General features: G+C 36.3%; 1 long non-coding RNA gene across 1 annotated transcript in view; it reads left to right on the forward strand.

Annotated features, from left to right (window-relative positions):
* The window catches only part of LOC103097147 (uncharacterized), a 64,387-nt gene that overhangs the window by 27,262 nt on the left and 16,237 nt on the right, over nucleotides 1-20,888 (forward strand). The window contains exon 2 of the long non-coding RNA XR_001622754.2: nucleotides 17,131-17,225. This is a non-coding gene — a long non-coding RNA (uncharacterized LOC103097147). The remainder of the gene's footprint in view (nucleotides 1-17,130; nucleotides 17,226-20,888) is intronic.

The following is a 20,888-nucleotide window of genomic DNA, read 5'->3' on the forward strand; positions in this document are numbered from 1 at the left end:
TCACATATTCAAGGCAATTTCATATTTCAGGGTAAAAAAAGTTATCTAGGCTCAGGGCTGAGACAACCTGGGTTTAAATCCTGCCTCTTACACAATGACTACATGACCTTGGGAAAGTCATTTACCATTTGAAGCTCTAGACAATTCTCTTACTCTTTCTGTTACTTATTCTGTCTCAAACTCTTCTGTGATTCTATTGATTTACACCAGTATAAATAGCTACCCTGGATTATTATTTTTTTTAAAAGTACCTTTACATTATGTCTTAGTATCAATCCCAAGACAGAGGAGAAGCAAGGGTTAGGCAATGACTTGCCCAGGGTCATACAACTAGGAAGTGTCCAACACCAGATTTGAATTCATGCCCTTCTGATTCTAGGTCTAGCATTCTATCCACTGGGCCCCAATAATTTGACTAAATAAGGAATGCCCTATATCAGAGAATTTTCAGATTCATTCTTTGCCCATTCATTTTTATGAAATGAAAGAACACTTAAAATGTTAAGAAATTGAAATTAAGTAATTTCAGAGGAGAAAATCAGGTTCAGTACTGAAATGGGAACAGGACAAATCTTTATAGAATTCAGGACTGTTTAATAGCAAGTCACAGCCAGAGAGATCCAAAGAAAAAATAAAAGTAATTCAGAAAAATTGAATAAAAATGTAAATTAGATTATTGGACTGGGTCCTGGGAATAAGATAAATACTCTAGTAGACACTCATGTCAACTTTGACAGTAATGGTGATTAGTGTGATTTGATAATTGAAGGGAGACAGCCAAGGCAGAACCTGAAATCTTCTACACCCAGGTCCTGTGACATATTGTATTTGACTCAATTAGCTTAAATTACTGAGACATAACTAAATAAAGTATGTCATAAGTGATGACTCACCAAAGCACATGCCATTTGGTAGAGTAATTCAGAGTTTTGTTAACTATAAATTATGAGCTAATGGGAGTCTGTAAACAATTTTTGAGCCTAGGAAAAACACATTTTTATTTTAAAGGAAGACTAATAGTCTTAAAATGGCAGCCTCTTGTATTAGCTATACAGATAGTCAGAGGTCTAATCTTGATAAATGAACCATGCCAATTTAGATACAACAATTAACCTTAATTTCATTAGATAAAAAAGGCAAGTAATCCCTATCTACCATTTAATATTGTGACAATTTTTTTAAAATCATGCATATAGATCATTTCAAAATGAAAAATTTCAGATAAAAAATAAGATAATTTTCACAGTTAGTTATTACTTATAGTGCTCCTTTCATCTTCACTGGTTGGATAAAATGAATAGATGCAAGTATTCCTATCTTTTGAATCAGATGGATTTTTGTTGTTGTTTTACAATAATTTCAGTTGTTTCTCTTTGTAAGCTCATTTTGGGTTTTCTTGGCAAAAATGCTAAAGTGGCTTGCCATTTCATTCTCCAACTCTTTTTCTTATCAGATAAGGAAACTGAAGCAAATAGAGTTAAGTGATTAAGAGACTGGATTTGAACTCAGATCTTCCTACCATCAATTCCATAGCTCTATCCACTGTGCCACCTAACTGCCCCAAACTGGATTTTAGACAGCCATAAATATTTTAATTTTGTCACCTTCAGCTAATAAATGTTAGCTATATTAATATAAAATCAAATATTCCTTGCCCTAATGGGAGGGACTATTCTAAAAGGAAATACTAATAGTTGGATATAACTCAGAGAAAAGTGGTGACCAAAAAAAAAATAACTTTGGTAAGTGATAGAAAATGTGGTCATCAAAAAGTAATGATATTCTCCTTCCAAGTGCAAAGAATTTCTTTTGCTAAATTCTTTTGTCAAATTACTTAATTCTTTTGCCAATTTAATTGTTGCCAATTCTTTTTCCAAATTACTTAATTCTGGTCTAGAACTTGTAGTTGGTGGATGAATGAGATAAGATTGGGTATACACACATCACCAAAGTCATTGATGATGGCTATTGAGTAGGGAATGAAGTGATATCTGGAACCAAACTGATGGGTCAAATAGGGTAATTACCAATAAAAGCACCAACAGCCCAAGTCAATCAAAATCTCAAAAAAGAAAGAGTTATATCCTAAAATATATATATATATATATATAATACAGTCATCCCTTGCTAACTGTGATTCACTTACGGTAGCTTCACTCTATTGTGGGATTTTGCAGACAAATACCATATGGTACAAAATGGAAATACAGTACTCTATTACCACTTGTGGAAGTTTGCCGAAGTGAGCTGGAATGAAAGGTGACCAGACATAGGGCTATGTTCTATATCCTGAGTGCTGATTGGCTCAGTGACTGTAGCATTTGTCTGTTTGCTCTTCTGCACTCTGCCCATATGTTCAGCATCTCTCCTTGTCCACTTCACTTTGACATCTGATCGCTGCCCATAGGGTTGCTCTGTGGTGTTGTGTTTTTGTGAAGTTTTCATAAAAGTTTGAATTTATTTCAAGCCCTATGCCACCCAAATGTTCTGCACCTTCTAAGGCTTCTGGCAGCCAAATTACATAGGTTTAAGAGTGTATAAAGTGTTTAAGAGCATATGAACTGTTTATAAGAGTATGGGATAGGTTAATAAAAGTGTAGAAAAGGTTTATAGGAGAATGGGAAGGGTTTATCAAGCCTTAAAATATAAATAAAACAAATATAACACCAGTACTTCATGAATTTTCACTTATAGCAAGGGTATCTGAAACATAAGTCCTGCTGTAGGTGAGGGATAGCTATATTCTGATATTGGTAGGAAGGTGTGCTATGCTGATTGATTTTGATGACCTGAATGTAGCAGGTCATTTGGAAAGAACATACACAGCTCTGCAGAGAATCCAATAGCCGACTTTAGGAAACTTTAATCAGTTACACACACACACAAAAAAAAGACAATTATTTTTTTCCTGTGAATGTAAAGGAAGAGTGAACAGAAAATCTCAAAAGAAGTAAGAAATGAGCACATCTTTTTAGAGAGGATGGAGATTCTCTTCCATGATACATCTTGGAAAGAGGTGACCAGTTGACATAGCCAGAACTGATACCATAACAGCTACTCTCCCTATCTAGAGTTTAAACTGTTTAGAAGCCAGATGACATTGATTCAGGAAAGAATATGGCTATAAAAGAAGAATGATGATGATAATGCTTTCCCCCCCTTTTTACCCCATCTCTTCTCCCTCCCTGGGAAAATGAACATCTCTTTCTTTCAAGTTTCCATTTTACAGTAAACTGTTCATCTAGTATCTACAAACCAAGATTAAGATTAAAACTGGTTAACTAAGGACACATCTGGGCTGTATCAATTTTGACCTATAATGTGAGGAATATAAGTTTTAAAAGAAAATACTGAGAAAAATAAAACCCATTTTATTTATTTGGCATTGTTTTAGAAAAGTGGATATAGCATGAAGTCAGATAAACAAAATAGCAATAATAGTAACAGTAACAATAATAGCTAATGTTTGTATAACATGTACTATGTGTCAGACCCTGTGCTAACCAATTAAAGATATTCTCATTTTATTTTCCCTACAACCTTGAGTGTATTATTCTCCCCCATTTTACAGAAGAAATTATATCAAACAGAACTTAAGTGATTTGCCAAAGTTCTAGTAAGCATATGAGATTGAATCTGAGCTCAGGTCTTTCTTACTCTGGGAGTAATATTCTTCATCTAATGCACTACCTAGCTGCCCAATAGTATATAGAGGACACTATCAAGGAGAAACACAACCCCATTTGCTAATAATAAGTCCAGTATACTTAAAAAAACCCAGGAAATTATGGAAGAAAGTAATTAAGATAATTAATAGCTTCATTGAGGTAGTAAGATACAAAATAAATTTGCAAAAAGAAGAAATCAGTAAAAAGCAACAATAATTTAAGATGATAGTAAAGTATACAAAATACCTGAAAATTTACCTACAAAGACACAAATAAGAGTTTAAAGATACTATCTCAAAGGGACTTTTTAGAGAGAGAAAGGGAAATAAATAATCTAAGAGTCTTATTTGGGGTTGCACTAATATAATAAGATTGTCATGGATACCAAAATTGATTTACAAATTTAGTGTTATAGCAGTAAATTGCTGAGGTGATACTCTAAAAAAATACCCAACTCACAGCACAGTGCTTGGCACATAGTAGATACATAAAAAATACTAATGATTGATAGAATCAAAGAAATAATAAAATTCATCTTTAAAGGGAGTATAATCTCAAGATAATCATGAGAAAAAATAGTTACTGAAAGACTAAATGACTAATGACTAATGAAAGACTAAATTCATCAATGCCTCATTATTTTCTTTGAGATTCTAGATCTTTTATTTTTTCTACATGAATTTTAAGTCTTTAATGCAGAAACCTTATCTGACTTATGAAATGTTTCCCTATCTCTTTTCCAATAATTTCACTGATTTTTTCATTACTCAGAATTTAACTCCCTTTTAGTTATCTCTTCATTTGTTCTTTTATAATTGAAGCACATATTTTTCTCATTAATTCATGCTGTATCAGTTTGTATCAATCCTCTCATGTTTCTCAGAATTTTTCATATTTTGCATTATCACATTGATTCACCACAGTTTGCTTTTTCCTAGATATTTCTTAATTGGCTGGCACTCATTTTGTTTCTAAATTTTTTGGTGATAAAAAAAAGTGTTGCTATTAATATTTTGTTTTACAATTGTCCTTTTTTCTGTCTTTTATTCCTTAGGAAAAGTCCTCAGTAGTGGAATTGCTCAATAAAAGGATATAGCTTAATAATTTTTCTGAAAAATTTCCAAATGAAAATCAAGAACTGTTTATAGCTTCCTAACTGTGTATTGATGTACTTGTCTTCCCAAAACTCTTTTAACAATAATATTTACATTCTTTATTGTCATCTTGGTCAATTTGCATTATTTATGATAAATTTTTCTGTAGGGAAACCATCAGGTCTAAAGAATAGGACTGCTTTTGAAGTTGAAAATGAATGATACATTAACTTATGACAGAGAAAGTATAGAGCTACTCCGGAGAACTGATTTTTGCTTTCATTTTCTCTGCCAAGAAAGATGTTCTGTAGACACAGGTTAACAAAAAATGATTAATAGATAATTGATGGTCAGGATAAGTTAAGTCCCTTGAAAAAACATGATGAAAGATGCCACTTTCATCATAGCAAGAGGAATAAGGGATTTCCAGGACATGATGCTATTTCTATTGTTGGATTAGTTCAAGTCACCAAACCCAAATAAATTACATTTGAAGGTATTGAAAGAACTAGAAAATATGATTCCTGGCCAACTGTCATGGATCTTGTAATAGATCATAGATAGCTGGAGAAACACCACAAAACTGAAAAAAAAAGATGACCAGATTTTTCATTTTGAAAAATAGAATTGAGTGGAATCTGTCAGTAAGCTTGTCTTCTATTTAAAGGCAAATTCTAGAATGCACTATTCAAGAGATTATTAAGGTGTAGTGGTATTCTCTCAGTGACCGAGAATGACTATTGTCTTTGTGCATTATCATCTATTGATGTACCCTCATATGGCTTTGGAGTCCAAAGACTGAGGCCCAAAGTTTGTGGAACATGGGGCATGGGATGCCAGTTGTTACAGGAGGTGCGGTTGTGGCCTGGTGTCGGCGTTCACGCGTAGCGGCAAGATGTTGATGTCGCTCATCTTCAAAGGTGGTGGCGGCATGGTGAATGTGGGTTCTCCAGCTGCTTCTGTCAGAGGCAGCAAGTTCTAGTTGCTTTGGTGTAATGCCAGCCCACTTCAAGTTGGACTTTAGCTGATCCTTGAATCTTTTCTTTGGTCGACCTTGTTTCCTGAGTCCAGCTGACAGTTCACCATAGAATACCTGTCTTGGTATTTGCTGTGGGTCCATGCGGATGATGTGTTCAGACCATCGTAGCTGGGTTTCGAGGACCATGACTTCGATGCTGGTGGAGTTGGCTCTGTCGAGGACTTCCTGATTGGTGATACAATCCTGCCATCAGATCCTCATGATTGGCCAAAGGGAGCATTGGTGGAATTGCTCCAACTGCTTCATATGCTTCCCGTACGGTGTCCATGTTTCGCAACCATACAGGAGCGAGCTGAGGACCACTGTGTTATACACTTTGAGCTTCGTCGCAGTGCTTACACCGCTGTGTTGGAGAATTTTGCAGCTCAGCCGCCCAAGTGCCTGGCTGGCCTTTTGGATCCTGGCATTGATCTCATGGTCTAGGGACCCGTCGTTGGCGATGGTGCTGCCCAGGTACTTGAAAGTGTTGATGTTAGAAAGCTGGTGCCGTCAATTGTAATGCATGGCTGGTTAGTTGGCCTCCCTGGTGCAGGTTGGAACAGCACCTCTGTTTTGCTGAGGCTGATAGTCAGGCCAAACTGTTTTGTTGCGGTGGAGAACCTGTCCACAATGGTTTGGAGATGATTTTCTTGGTGGGCCATGACAGCACAGTCATCTGCGAAGAGAGCTTCCAGGATGAGTCTCTCTGTTGTCTTTGTTTTTGCAGTCAGGCGGCGAAGGTCGAATAGTGAGCCATCCAGTCGGTATTTGATGTAGATGCCCAGGTCTAGATCCATCACAGCATGTTGTAATACTTGGGTGAAGTATAGGTTGAATAGCACCGGAGCAAGGATGCAGCCTTGTTTTATGCCATTGGAGATGTTGAAGCGGTCGGAAGTCTCTCCACCAGATAGGACTTCCCCTGTCATGTTGACATGAAAGAGCTGGATCAGTTTGATGAATTTTGCTGGGCAACCGAGTTTGCTGAGGATCTCCCACAATGTGTTTCTGTTCACTGTGTCAAACACTTTTGTCAGGTCTATGAAGACAATGTAGAGACTTAGGTTCTGCTCAAGGCATTTTTCCTGCATTTGCCTCACCTTGGAGACCATGTCAATGGTGCTGCGATCTGGTCGGAAGCCACATTGTGATTCAGGCAGGTTCTGCTCTGAAACAGATGACAGGAGTCTGTTGAGTATAACATGGGCGAGGATCTTTCCAGCAGTGGAGAGTAGTAAGATGCCTCTGTAGTTGTCACAGGCTGTTCTTGAGCCTTTGTTCTTGTATTGGGCTACAATGGAGGCATCTCTGAGTTCTGGGGGCATGTCTTCCTCTTCCCATATGCTGGTCAGCACTATGTGGAATGCCTGGAGCGCCTTTCCATTTAAGGCCTTGTACACCTTGGTTGGGATCCCGTCTTTACCGGGTGCCTTGCCTGCACTCATTTGTTTAATGGCTTTTTGGACTTCCCTATTGAAGGAGGGACATCAAGTTGTCCAATGGTGTGGTTTTGGGGGATCTGGTCAAGGGTGCTTTGGTAGACTGAAGAGGGTCGGTTGAGAAGCTGACTGAAGTGTTCTTTCCACCTGTTGCTGATGCCTTTTTATCTTTTATGAGAGTGTCACTGTCAGAGGATAGCAAGGGAGTGGTGTTGGGTTTTAATGGCCCATAGACAGTCTTGAGAGCACTGAAAAATTGTTTGTAGTTTTTTGTATCAGCAAACCGCTGAATTTCTTCTGCCTTTTTTTCCCATCATCGGTCTTGCATCTTCCTGATCTCACACTGCACCGTGGCTTGGAGAGACTTGAATCTGTCCTTTTGAGGATCAGAGTTTGGGTTATTTTGCCACTCCATAAAGGCTTTGTTCTTTTTGCTAAATAGGTCTTCGATAGCAGTGTTGTTCTCATTGAACCAGTCCTGGTGGTTGCGTTGTTTGGGGCCTAGGACTGCCTTTGATATTTCCTTCACTGCATCTCTGAACTGGTTCCATTTCTCGGTTGAGCTTCCAGTGAGTGGTCCCTTGGCAGACAGCTTGTCGTCCAGGCAGGACTGGAATGTTTGCAAATAAGATGGATCTCTAAGATGACTCATGTTGTAAAATGTGCGAACTGTCTGGGCGGGTTTTGGATGGGGAGTCGCAATGCGCATTTGAAGAGTCGCTCTAACCAATTGGTGGTCTGTCCAGCATTCAGCTCCTCTCATGGCTCTGGTGATCTTTACATCCTGGATGTCTCGGCCGCATACAACGATGTAGTCAATGAGATGCTACTGTTTTGATCGTGGGTGCATCCACGTTGTTTTATATTTGTTAGCCATTCTGAACACAGTGTTCATGATGGTGAGTTCAAACTCTGAGCATTTGCTGAGTAGCAGTAGGATGTTGTTGTTCATTTTGCCCACACCATGTTTGCCAAGCACTCCTTTCCATCCTTCATGGTCCTGGCCAACGCGGGCATTGAAGTCTCCCAGTAGTATCAGTTTGTCATTTGTGGGCACTGAGTGCAGGACGGCACTCAGGTCAGAGTAGAACTGCTTGATGGTCTCCTCTGTGCTGGTCAGTGTAGGGGCATATGCACTGATGATTGTGGCATACCGTTCTTTGCTGAGTGGTGAACAGATCTACATGAGCCTCTCACTGATGCCCACAGGCAAGTCTACCAGCTGTTTGAGCAAACTGGTCTTGATGGCCAGGCCAACATTGTGGATTCTGTCTTCATTTGTGGCTCTACCTTTCCAGAAGAAAGTGTATCCTGTGGTGGATTCGCTGAGTGATCCCTCTTCTGGTAAGCATGTTTCGCTTAAGGCTGCGATGTTGATGTTATATCGTGCCAGTTCTTTACTGATTAGAGCTGTTCTTCTCTCAGGTCTTGGGGTATTCTCTCCATCAAGTCATGTTCTGATGTTCCATGCTCCTAGTAGGAGTTTTTTTGTATTATGTTTTCTTTGGTTTCGACAGCTTAAAGGGATGACCCGCCAGCCACGATGTACTGACCGGGTGTTTGTAGGGCAGGCAATGTTTGGGACACCTTTTCTAGTCCCCTCCCTTGATTACGGTGAGCAGTGCTGTCCTAGAGAGGGCTACTAAGTTGCCCAAGATGCTGCCGAATGTCCCTGCTGCCCTACAGGGCCGAGCGGCCACTGGTCTGTGGGCCGCCTACATGCAGGATCGTGACTACAACTGCCAGTGGTCACCTCCACCTGTTGCGTTGCCACTCCCCCATTGCCACAGGTCTTGAAGAGGGTGGACAGGGTTAGGATAGATGAGTGTGCACAAAGATACTTGTGCGTGAAGGAGATTTAAGTGGAAAAGTTGATGCACAGAGACAGTCCCACTCTCTCGGCGTTGGAAGCCTGGGTCCATTGGTCAAAAACTGGCTATGATAGATTAAATTCACTTCATTTTTTAAAAGATCCTAGTAAAGCCAAATGAATCCTGAAATTATAGTTTCCTTGGAAATTTAACAAAGCATTTCACAAAGTCTGAAAAGATGGAAAGGTAATCCTGTTTGCCTCAGTTCCCTCATATGTAAAATGAACTAGAGAAGGAAATGGCAAACCACTCTAATATATTAGCCAACAAAACCCAAAATAGGGTCACAAAGAGTCAGACATGCCTGAAAACCAGTGAATAACAACTTCAATCTGATTTCAATACTATGATTGTGTATGAAAGTTAATAAGTTCCTCACTTACATGGAAAAGGGTAACATAAATGAGAGGCAGTGTGATATAGTGAATAGAGGAGCCTTGTAATAAGAAGAATTTGAAATCTAGTCCTATTTCTGAAAAGAATTAGCTATATGACAATGTCACTTCATCTCTCATTATCTGGTCAACTTTCTGTGATTATAATTTAGTTGCTTATAATCATTAATGGAGAAAAATGGATGTGGACTTCCACAATAGGAGTCTTCCAAGTCAGAGGAATCACAGATGTGGGTCAAGAAACAAAAACTTTCTAGGATGAAGGAGTTTCTTGTTCTACTCTACTTGGCCCAAATGAGACTGGATCTCTGATATTGAGTTCTATTCTGAGTGTCTCCAGCAAGGGTATTTATAAGCTAAAGAATATTACAAGAAAAAACCAAGTTACTTAAGGACTTCAACCTCATGTCACATAAGGATAATTTGGAGTAATGTATGCTATTTAGCCTGAAGAAGAGAAGACTAGGGAGCATAATTGTTGTGTTCAAATATTTGAAATGAAATGACAAGTGTATTTATTCTCAATTCAGAGTGGGTAGTTACAAAATGCAAAATTTTGGTTTTATATTAGAAAAAGAAAAAAAAAACATTTAAATCTGATGAAAAGCAGAATGGCTTGCCAAAAGGAGTTACTGATCTCCCTTGCATGAGAGGTTTTTGAGTAGAAAACATGTGTAGAAACTTTGTGTAAGAAACATGGATATCTAATTTGTGTATAAAAATGAATATCCACCATGCTTACTGTAAAAAGTTCTAAGTTGGAATAGAGATTTTGTGAGATTGTGATTTTCTTTTGAATTAAACATAATTTCATTAGTAAGGAATTCTTCCCCTTGTGAATGAAGACTGGTATCTGTTCTGCAGCCTATATTTTCGAGAATTAGTAACATACTCAGTGTCACAATGAAGATGACACAAATCACAGTGTATGAGGTCTTCCTGACTCTAAAGCTAAATCTCACTTTACTCACTGATGCTAATAATTTATTATTTTCTTCCTTCTTTAATATGAAAATCATATTTAGTTTTTATGGTCATTATCACTAAGTCAAAATGGAAAAGTTTTCACTGGTTGTCTTCAGTTCTACTTCTTTTCCATAATTATGCATTAATTATATAGACACAATTTTTTCATTCTTTCCTTTGTTAAGTTTTCAGAAAAAACTATATTTGCATTATAAAAATTGATTAACTTTCTTTCTCTACATTTAAAAATAACTCAAATAGTGTATGAACTAATATCTTAAAGTCTGATAAAGTTATGTAGTTTATAAACCAATCTGAGTATTTTTTGCAAGGTAGCCCTTTAAAGGCATGCCTGATTTTTCCTGTTGAGACTGATTAGTTTAAGTGGTCTGTTTCTTAATTTCATAATTTGACTATTTGATATTTTGTAAACAATAATCTGTTTTCATTTTCTATAGATATAATATTCTTTTTCTTCTTTGTTATGCTTTTACATAGATCTCTCATTTCTCATGCCTATTATCTTAGGTTTTCTTTTTCCCTTTTTATTAAATTTGATCATCTTTATCAAATTAATGTTTTTTGTTATATTGATGTTGGGGGTAAGGGTTTGTGAAATTTCAATTGTGTCATTATTTTTCTTTTGTCATGGAAAACACACTTCCATGTTGGTCATTATTGTAAGAGCACATTCATACAAACTCAAAACCCTCAAATAACACCATAAATAAAGTGATGTGAAAGATAATATGCTTTTATCTGCATCCTACACCAACAATTCTTTCTATGGAGGTAGATAACATTCCCCATCATAAGTCTTTCAGTATTGTCCCAGATCATTGCATTGTTGAGTAGCCAAGTTTTCACAGTTGATCATTGTAAAATATTGCCATTATTGTGTCCAATGTTCTCCTAATTCTGCTTATTTTGCTCTGCATCATTCACGTAGACCTTTCCAGCTTTTTTCTGAAATCATCTTGCTTCTTATTTCTTATAGAATAATATATATATATATGCATATATATATATATATATCACCAACATATATCACAATTTGTTGAGCCTTTCCTCAATTGATTGGGAACCTCTAAATTTCTAATCCTTTGCTACCAAAAAGAGATGTTATGAATATTTTTGTACAAGTAGGCCCTTTCCCCTTTTTTATGATTATTTAGGTATATAGACCCAGTAATGATATTACAGGATCAAAGGGTATGCTCAAATTTAAAGCTCTTTGGGCATAGGTCAAAATTTTCCTAATCGAATTGTTGGATCAGTTCATAACTCCACCAACAGTGCATGTGTCCCACTTTTGCCACATCTCCTCTGACATTATCACTTTGTTTTATATTCATATTGGCCAGTATCATGGGTATAATGTGGGTACCTCAGCATTGCTTTAATTTACATTTGTCTAATAAAGGGCATTAGAATATTTGTTTCATTATTTTAATCATCAATTTATATACTATGATATTTACTTATTTTGTTTTCTTTAGTTTGTTTTCTGTTGGTCTTTTGCTTTTTATCATCTATCCATTTAAGATCATCTCCTTTAGGGGGCAGCTGGGTGCTCAGTGGATTGAGAGCCAGGCCTAGAGACAAGAGGTCCGAAGTTCAAACCTGGACTCAGACACTTCTCAGCTGTGTGACCCTGGGAAAGTCACTTAACCCCCATTGCCTACCCCTGACCACTTTTCTGCCTTGGAACTTGGAAGCAATACACAGTATTGATTCCATGACTGAAGGGTTAAAAAAAAAATATCATTTCTTTGAATATCTTCAAATGACCGTTATTTTTGCATTTTTCAGTACTTTAGTGGTTTCATTTGTATTTTATTTTATCTTATTTTAATTGACCTTCTCTATCTTTCCATCCTCCCTCCCTCTTCAGATCTCCTCCTTTTTCCTTTCTTCCTTCCTTCCTTCCTTGTCACATATGCATTTTAGGACTTTTTCTTCACTTGGCTTTTTTCTATCACTATTTTTAGAATGAAAATATAAGGATTCTGGAGCCTTTGTAATATCTTACTCTGGCATGTTAACTGAGAGCACCCTATACATTTTGTTTTTATCAAGACTGATCTGTATTACTACATACTTAACAGTTTAAAAAATTATCTGAAAAACACTTTGGATTATAGAATCATATATTTGGAGATAAAAGAAACCATATTGAGACCACTGAGTCCAAACTTATTATTTTGTAAATGAGAAACTAAAAAAAAGGATATTAAGTGACTTAACCACTTATACTCTGGTAAGCATCTGAGGCAAGATTCGAACTCACATTTCCAAGACTCTGGATCTAACACTGTCTTCACTATGCCATTAGCCTTTTACAAAAAGTCTTCATCAAATAGAAATGATTAAGTCATTAACTCTGCTTACTTGTCAATAAGACTCCTTATTCATTTTTTTCCTTGGCAAATCAGTTGTTTCCCTTCATGTAGAAATAGGCTGTTTATTTATCTAGGCATATTTCAATGAAAATTTGCTTAAGCAAAATAATTTAAGACTAAATAATGTGAGTTAGAGTCCGCCACAAGCAATACATGGTGGTAGCATAAACTATACCGATAAAATATAATTTATCTTTGACATAGCATCTGTTGGGTCTTCTATATCCAAAAGCATATGATCTGCATATTTATTCAGTATGATTTACACACCATTGCCATCTGCCCTATCAGAGTAAGTCAGCATAGAAAGTCTGGAATTGCATATTTCGTTCTCAAATTTTATACTTCCAAATCCCATAGATGTGTACATACCTGCAACAATCTAAATTTTCAAATATTAATATGCCTATATAGCTAATTTTGTTTCCTTCATACCAGAATGAAAGCTTTCTTTTCCAAGGTGTCTTTATTTATTCATTCACTCATTCATTCAAAGTTTATTTATTTAAAGTTCTATAAGGGGAACCATTTAATTCATTAAAGTGATATTTTTTCCATCATATATGATCATTGTATTTCTTAATTTTATTCAACATATATCTGAGGAGGTTCTAATAGCCTCCCAATATCTATCCCTTCCAGCCATGCTTTTTCCGGATGCTCTATGACCTATTTGAGAGCATTTTCATGGAGCTCCAGGTAAACATGGCAGGTCACCTTCCACTGATTTATTATTTTATTAGGAATTGAAATCATTACCATGGAAGAGTGCTTGCCAGATTATCTTGATAAATCAAGTTTTAACTCAGCTGGAGGTCATCACCTGTCTGGTTTCTAATGCTCCTCCCTTTTCCTCCTTAAGTTGCTTTCTTTCCTTTCCACTTAGTTTTAGTCTAGTCTCCTACTGTTATTTTCCCTCTTGTTAGTATTTTTTCTCTTCTCTCATCTCTCTAACTATATCATGATTATTTATTTCATTATACTCTTTAGATGTGTTAAAATTTTTATTAAATCTGAAGAGGTTTAGAAAATGTTGAGATACATCATATAGACCAGTGATGGCAAAACTTTTAGAGACCAATTGCCCAAACTGCCCTTTCATGCTGCATGTGACCTGCTTCCTTCACCCAGGCAGGGGAGGGAAGAAGTGCTCCCACTGAGCTGCTGAGTAGAGGAGCCAGTGATGTCCTCAGGTCCAGTGGAAAGGTGAAAGGGAGTAGACCCCTCCAGCATACGTTCATCTACATGGATAAAGAGTATATAGATTATCATGCTAATATTTGAATACATTACCTCTCTATATAATTTTAAATTATTTTCCATCCTAGCAATTCTTTTTCCATTTTACTTTTATCCATTTTTATTTTAGTGTTATCTATCTCATTGATGTAATAATTTTTTTGAAGTGTATCTAACCAAAACCTAGTGAAATCTTTAGAATCTACATAAACCGTATAGAAAATAAATCAGTGGTGGTTGAAAGCAAACATAGACCTACTTTTTAAAGGTATTTTCCTACTTGTGCAAATAATATTCAATTTCCAGATATAGCAATATCTCTATTACCAGACTATATGTTCCAATTGTATGGTTCTTTTTCAGAAATTATAGATAGAAATAAAATATGAAACATAATATATCAAATAATGAAAATCATGCTCTGAAAATTACATAGAATGTCAAACTAAGTGGAACAAAAACTATAATCTATTCAACTGTCAGTCTTGGGAGTGGGGGAGAAGGGTAGGATACAGAGAAAGTCTGTTACTGGTTCTGAAAGAGAATAGACACAGAAAGGGGAAACTTATTTCAGTAGTTTTACACTTTATTCCCATCTATATACCCTACAACCCAGCTCTACAGTCTACTTTCTCATACTTAGAACTCCATTTCCTTTCTTATCATCTTCACATTGGTTTTCTCTCATTCCTAGAATGTTCTCCTTTCTTATTTTCATGTCTTTGGTTCTCTGCTTCCTTGAAATTTCAACTAAAATCCCACTTTTTTTTTCAGAAATCCTTTCTAGTTCTTAATCTTGGAGTCTTCTCTGGACATTGACTCCAAATTTGATTGAGAGAGAAATATTTAGATAGATATACAGATAGTGTGGAGATTAAATTAACTCCCCCCTGCCCATTTTTAGATTCAATCACCAGAAGTGTATACACCCCCACTTACACTTGAGTGGGGGAGGTCTGTGACCCACATGTGCAATAATGGGTGATGAATCAAAATTGACTAACTTCCCCCCCACCCCCTAGTAGTCCTAAGCAATTGGTACATGTAAAATAGAAGGAAGTAACAGGAAGCAACAAAAAGAAATGGTCTTTAAAAATACCAAAAACTTCCTGTGAAGAAGACTTTTCTTTTTGGTCTTTCATCTTCCACTTGACTGGAGGAAGTCTGACTGAGGATCTCAGACTGCTTCTACTTTCCTTAGAAATACCTCATGGGGTGAGTGAAAAAGGCTGACACCTTTCCTGGATTTTCTGAAGGGACTAGCCTCAGGAGAGACCTATCCTATTGAGTAAGGCTTCTTGCATCCCCAGGTCCTTGGCTCAAGGCTGAGACCCCTCAGGTTAAGGGCTAATTAGCTCTGCCTGGGTTGAGCCAGGGGTTGGAACAAAATACTTAGTGTTTAGGCTAGATATCTTGCCCTATCCTCTCTCTGATTTTCTTACTTTCACTCTTTTTATATTTTATACATAAGTTGTTCAAATAAATTTCTTTGGAATTTGACTAAATTCCTAGAGACCCTACTCCTAAATTATCCAGTCAATTTCCCACCAAAATATACAAAGTCCAAGGGAAAGTGGGTGTAATTCACAGCTTCTGAAAATCATTTTTCTAGAATCTTAAAGAAGTTTCCTTTGGTTTTAGCTTTCTCTACCTAAGGTTTATTTTTCTATACCTTAGTTAAAGCTTTCTTCTTGATTTTTCATAGAATCTAATGTGTCCCCTTTTGTAGGCAGACATTTCCACCAGCATATCTAGTTTTCCCAGCACCCTGCCAAAACAATAATGACAAATCTAAATCCTTTAATTTTGGGAGATTCATAAGGTCATCTTATGGAGGGAACTAGGTGGGGGTAGGAAATGTTAGTCCTTTTTTTAACCATTTTCCCAATGATTGTATCTCAGGGGTTTAATTAGAATTCAGGTCTCCTCTAAATGCTTGAAAGCCTGGGTTTCCAAAGTTGCCCACTATTTTGTACAAAACCTATAAGATTTGAATGAATTTCTCCAGTCAATATTAACACATTTCTCAATTAAAATGCCTTTGATTGATTGATTCAAAGAGATATCTAGAATTTTTTATGCTTAATTGATTCCTCTAACTTGATTCATCCTAAATGTCCTTACTTGACATAAAAGTATCAGGAATCATTAGTTATCTTAATTAATGGAGTTACTGAGTCAATTTTCCCTCCAATCTACCACTTAATAGTAACCAGGAAGGTGATTTTTTTATGTAATATGGAATTCATTTCAAGTATTGTGTTTAGTCCAGGGAAAGAGATTTCAGAGGAAAAAAATCATTGACAACTTAGTTCATTCCTAGATGAGAACTACCAGAACACTGAGACACCTAAAACACTCTGCCCTAAAATATTAAGTTGAAAGAATTAAAGATATTGAGCCAGGATAAATGAAGGCTTGTCACAGATTTTTTACTTAACTTTCAGAATTTGTAGGGTTGCCATTTAGAAAAAGAAACTAGATTAGATTAACCAACATACAGAATAGGTAATGACGCAAAATACAGAGGCACATTTAGAATCACTATTAAGAACAATATCTTCATTATTATAGTTGCTCAAAAGTATAATGAATTCTTTCAAGTTATAGTCACTTTTGTAAAGGCTTGCAAATTGTAGGCTTGGATGACCACTTTATTAATTAATGTTTAGAGACTTTCATCTTTAAAATGATTTCTGCAGTCTTTGATAGTCTGATTCTTTAGACTAATTAAAAAGATAATAAATATACAAATAAAAATTAATTCATCATATACATGTAAGTATAGAGTAAATAATACCAAATGAAAAGGAATAAATAATTCATGCTATGAATTCAAAGAACAATTCATTATGATCTGACGTGGTCATTTGCTTCTTCATGTAGGATTTGAGATGAGGTGCATGTTGAAGATTAGATGGGCTGTTAATGGGTAAAAAATGAAGAGGGACTGACATTTGAGTAGGGTTGAGAAAATATTGGTAAAAAGGTGAGGGAGTTTGTGAGAAATGAGTATAATACTATTGTTTTTCCTACAGGGAATGGGAATTCATTGAAGGACAGGAAGTGATGCGATGAGGTCCAACAGCAGAGATGAAGAAGGAGTAGAGAGAAAGAAGGATTTAGAGAAGAGGTAAGAGAGGGAATGTTCTGTGCTAATTAATTTTAAACAATTGATGAGGCAGTGGCAGTGTTTGAGTAGTTGGGGAAAGTATATGTATATAGGACTTTTAGCTTTAGATTTTAGTATTAAATCTCTATTATTAAGTAGCTAAGAACTGTATTTCCTATAAGCTTTATAGAAATTAATTTAATAATTAAATCAACAAGTATTCTGAGATATATGCAGCAACTGCCATGTAACATGTATAAAATGAGCCCATTCTTTATGAGTTAATTTTGACTGATTTTGGTAGGAAAAAAAAAGTTATGCATTTAAGAAAACTTGGGATTAAATTGGAGGTGGTATCCATGAACCATCTGACAAGTAGCTGTATTTGGAATTACCCAATTTGCCAAATTTCAACTGGAGAGGAAAAATGAAGGGGAGAAAAAACAAACAAGCTTACTCTGAGGTGAGGGACAAATAATTATCTTGAAATTCTAGAGATTCTCAGAAGGAGCTGTATTAATCTACATCTTGACCTTAGACAATCTTCCAAATGTTACTAACATTTGAGAAATTTATCAAAAAAAACCCAGACAAAAACCTGTATTAATGATATAGGACATCAATCACATGGCAAACCTCAATAAAAATCTATGGACTGTATTTAAGGATCAATGTAGAAAACTGTTCATTGAAGGAATTCTTAATACCCAAAGTGGAAAAAATATATAATTCAAAAATGTTTAAATATGTAAATAATTTAGTTATTCGATGTGAAATTGTGAGTACAATAAAATGAACACATTGTGTATGTAAACATTTATAAAGCTCATGATGTCAATATACTCATTATTTTCTTTCTCTAAGTTAATTTGCATACCATTATATTATATGCAGGGAATATTGCCAGTTCTAGGAGACCTAAAACCCCAAATCAAACAGTTCTTCTCCTCAGGGAAGTTATATTGTACTGGATCAATGATGCCTCACCTAGATTCTGTGATTCTCAGAGTCAAAAATAATTGCAGTTCCATCAACCCCTTTTGAAGGAAATGAATTAATTTTGTTATCAAACAGTTGGATTTCATTAGTTTGTCCAACAGACATTTTTAATCTTAATAGTTTATAGGAGTGGTCAAACTGGAGGTAGGAGAAGAGGCAGGTCATGATGAATGAAACATAGCCACTTCCCTGAAGGAAAGGTTTGTAATTCACTCAGAGACAAGTCATAGGATAGGAACAGAAGAGGGAATACAACCTATTATTTTGAGATATTAAGCAGAAATGAGTATGAGATTCTAATATCAATTATCTCTTTGTTTTAGACATATTTATATATAATAAATGTATGTAAAAGAGGTGAATATATGTTTATATCTAACATATACATGTATATGTTGTTTTATGGCATCATAAAAGTGAAGCCTGGATTAGTATGTAAATATTGGGATATGATTTTGCTTCAGGGAAAACCTTATGAAATGTTACTAAATTTCTTTACTTCATAAAAATAGAACTACAACAAGGCTTTTTCATTTTTCTAGTAATAAATATTTTTAACACATAACTCATGATACCCCTTCTCCTACATAAACCAAGACATTTTGCATTTTTTTCATCACACTATATAGGAGGCCCAGGAAAGCACAGGTCTGGTGCTTCAAAAAAAGGTGGGCAGAGGGGGAGGAATATGTTTAAAAATTCAATTTTAACTTCAACAAACATATATACAAATAGAGCACTGTTAGAAAAGGTAAGAGATACAAAATTTAATGGTGACATAGTACCTGATCTCATAAAATTTAAAGGTTAATGTCAATAGAAATATTGTCTAAGCGAAGTGAATTGAGATGTGCAAAATTAGAGTTGGTTAGGTAAAAAGTAGAAATTAGTAGGGTCCCCAAATGATACAATATTGTTTTAAAATAATATGAACTATACTACTGATTTCTCTCTCTCTCTCCCTCCCTCCTTATCTCTCTCTCCTCTCTCCCCTTCCTCCCTCCCTGCCCCCTTCTCACTTTCTCTTTCTCTCTCTCTCCTTCCTCCCTACCCTCTTTCTCCTCCCCCCTCCTTCCCTCCCTCTTTCTCTCTCTCTTTCTCCCCCTTTATCACCCCCTCTCTTTTCTCTTTCTCTTTCTTATCTTCCCTTCCCTCCCACTCTCTCTACTTCTCTCTCCCTCTTTCCTCCTTCCTTCCCTCTCTCTATCTCCCCTCCCTCTCCCTCCCTCCCTCCCACACACAAATGTACTCAATGTCAGAGATTTTTTTTTTTGCTTTCTAGGGACCCACTATGTTCACAGTGTGCAGATATTCAACTTTTCTTGGGTTATTATGGCTTTATTTATTAAATATATAGTAAGTAAAATTCCAAAGAAATTGTTGTGTTACACTATTTAAGAGTACTTTGCCTAATTGCCTCCAAAAACTCATTAGGCAATTAGGGGTGTCTACTCTAAGCACGTGAAGACGTCAACTGACGGAATGGGCAGATGAGACCAATTCGTTCCAAAGTCTATGAAGGTAGCTTAATCAGATACTGTGGAGGACTTAGAGCTTGGTCAGACATTGAAGACACCAATGTCATCCACTATATCCTGGGCCATCACCAATAGGCCCTTCCTTCTTCATGCTCTAGGATTTTCATAAATCTGAAAGAGAATGAAGCTTCCAATTTTGAGCAACTCTGCTTCACTTAAATCCAGCTCATATGTCAAGCCATCACCCAGAGACATCATTGGTCTTCCTCAAAAACAAAGGACAAACAACTCCTGCTTACCATTCCTCTTCTCTAGAGTATTTGTGGAATACTCCTATGCCACCACCTTCTGTAAGTCATGGGAAATATTAAGAAAGTTTGTGTTCTCTGAGGGGCCCCTCTTAGGACAGAGATTCTAAACAGTGGGAGCAGAGAAATCATAGGGAGAATTTAAAGGAGTTTGGAATAGTCTCCTACCTACTAGTCACTGAATATTATGGAAGCCACACTGACTTTCAGTACAGTCCAAATTCAGCTTATTGACTCTGACTCCCAACTGACAGTGCTGTCTCCCTAGCAATTGTATGAGTAATGCACCTGTTGCTGCTTGTTCTCAGGAGTCCTGGTCTCAGTCACAGAAGATGATGTCCTAAAATTACTAAAGTCTAAAACTCTCATCCTGCCAGCTCACCTGACTATTAGCAACATAGATTCACCAATCAGTAATCAAATGTGCTCATGATACCACATTTGTTCTGAAGAATCAAGTCAACTCAACCTCAGGAACAAATGGGAAGAAGGAAGAATTATACAATTCGATATGCTCAAATCCTCCTTCATCTTGGTTCTGCCCCTTTCTTTTGCTTAAATTCCAGGGTTTAGAACTCATTAACTCCCCTCCATCACCTCACTCACTCTCACCTTATCCTGTAGCATTGCTTCTGCCAGAGAAAGTAAGTGGTCCTTAACTTCCTGAGAACAGGAAAAAAAAATTGTGGCATCAGCCAGATTCCTAATCACTATTTAGTCTTTCCATTATCATCAAGAAGTCAGGAAGAAAGGAAGGGAGGAAGGTATTATTAAGTACCTGCTATGTGTACGGCACTGTGCATTCTTACAATTTTTATCATTTCATCCTCAAAACAATCCTGGGAGACTGATGCTATAATCATATAATAATCCCCTATTTTATAATTGTGGAAAGTGAG

The sequence above is a fragment of the Monodelphis domestica genome, chromosome 6 (assembly GCF_027887165.1).
Source record: "Monodelphis domestica isolate mMonDom1 chromosome 6, mMonDom1.pri, whole genome shotgun sequence".
NCBI lineage: Eukaryota > Metazoa > Chordata > Mammalia > Didelphimorphia > Didelphidae > Monodelphis > Monodelphis domestica.